Consider the following 1,943-nt stretch of genomic DNA (forward strand, 5'->3'; position numbering starts at 1 on the left):
CCCCGTCCGTCCCTCTTAATCATTACCTCGCGCTCCGAAAACCAACAAAATAGAACCGAGGTCCTATTCCATTATTCCATGCACCATTATTCAGGCGAACCGCCTGCTTTGAACACTCTAATTTTTTCAAAGTAAACGTTCCGGCCGCCGCCAACACTCAGTCAAGAGCACCGACGGTGAACCGAAGGTGAGGCCGGGCACGCCAGTACACGCCTTGCGACGGACCGACGGCCCGAGCCCAAAATCCAACTACGAGCTTTTTAACCGCAACAACTTAAATATACACTTTTGGAGCTGGAATTACCGCGGCTGCTGGCACCAGACTTGCCCTCCAATGGATACTCGTTAAAAGTTTTAGAGTGTACTCATTCCAATTACAGGGCCTCGTTAGAGTCCTGCATTGTTATTTTTCGTCACTACCTCCCCGCGTCGGGAATGGGTAATTTGCGCGCCTGCTGCCTTCCTTGGAAGTGGTAGCCGTTTCTCAGGCTCCCTCTCCGGAATCGAACCCTGATTCCCCGTCACCCGTAAGAACCTCGGTAGGCAGATACCGTACCGACGAAAGTTGATAGGGCAGACACTTGAATGATTTGTCGCCGGTGCAAGACCGTGCGATCCGCAAAGTTATCCAGAGTCACCAACGAGCACGGGCCGAGGCCCGGTCGGTTTTTGGTCTGATAAATGCACGCCTCCGTGAGTCGGCGCTTTTCGCATGTATTAGCTCTAGAATTACCACAGTTATCCAAGTAACACGTACGATCAAATGAACCATAACTGATTTAATGAGCCATTCGCAGTTTCACTGTACGAGAGCTCGTACTTACACTTGCATGGCTTAATCTTTGAGACAAGCATATGACTACTGGCAGGATCAACCAGGTAGCTATTCGCAGCAAACGAGGCTGCTGCGGGACGACGGGCGCCCCGCGTTTCTTTTCACACGTTCTCCGTGTACATCGCTACTCAAACACTACGCTCGCGGCTTGCACGAGCTCCGAAAACCGTCAATTCCGGACGCTGCCCGGCGATTCGAGTGCAATACTCGCGCCGAGGCACGCCGATAGCTTGCCACTGGATCCGACAGACCGCTCAAAACCCCGGCTAAGCATGGGCGACCGCGCGAACAGCATTACATCTGCCCATCGTGCCCGACGCCAACCGAGATCGATTCTGCTTCGATTCGCACTCGCGCGCGCATTCGCTCACACGACTGCCTGCTCCCTCATAGTAGTCACAGAATCCTGCATCGCCATGGTACCCCAGAACGGCCTCGGGATCGCGCGAGCTCGCGGCCGGATTTGGAGTTTGGGAAGGTGCGTGGCCGCTTGCCGTGGCCGCCGAACCGCGCCCCGGCCGGGCACTGCGCGCAACTCGAACGTTTGGACTCTGAAAATATTTCCCAACGTTTGGACTTTAACTTTTTGTCGAGACTTGAAAAAATTTCAGAGTCCAAACATCGACCCGCGGCAAAAACTTTTCCGAGGTCGAAAAATCCGCGCTCGGTCAAGAGAATATGCGCGGCCTGGGCGTTTGGACTCTAACATTTTTTGGAGTGGATGGGAAAAATTTTCAGAGTCCACAACACCGACCCGCGCGTGATGCTCTCCCGAGTTCGGAAAATCCGCGCCAGGTGAAAGCTATGCGCGCGACCTGGTCGTTTGGACTCTAAAAAATTTTCAAGTCTCATCACACCAACAAAAAGTTAAAGTCCAAACACCGACTCGCGGCTAAAGCTCTTCCGACTTGGGAAAATCCGCGGCGGGTGAGGGCTATCCGCGCGACCTGGGCGTTTGGACTTTAACATTTTTTTGGTGTGAATCGACTTGATAAAATTAATCTAATGCCATACAGTGTCAAAGTGCACAATTTTAATCGATATAATCATAACAATATATGTCATACAACAAAATCATCAAATGATCATCAAGCAGCATTGCAAAGCT

The 1,943-nt window shown here is 51.9% G+C and overlaps 1 non-coding gene across 1 annotated transcript in view; it reads right to left on the bottom strand.

The window, feature by feature from the left end:
• The window catches only part of LOC143472324 (small subunit ribosomal RNA), a 1,808-nt gene extending 926 nt beyond the window's left edge, over nucleotides 1-882 (bottom strand). The window contains exon 1 of the ribosomal RNA XR_013119687.1: nucleotides 1-882. This exon is cut by the window's left edge and continues 926 nt beyond it. This is a non-coding gene — a ribosomal RNA (small subunit ribosomal RNA).
• Between the last annotated feature and the right edge of the window lie 1,061 nt (nucleotides 883-1,943).

Source organism: Clavelina lepadiformis, unplaced genomic scaffold (assembly GCF_947623445.1).
Source record: "Clavelina lepadiformis unplaced genomic scaffold, kaClaLepa1.1 scaffold_227, whole genome shotgun sequence".
Classification (NCBI taxonomy): domain Eukaryota; kingdom Metazoa; phylum Chordata; class Ascidiacea; order Aplousobranchia; family Clavelinidae; genus Clavelina; species Clavelina lepadiformis.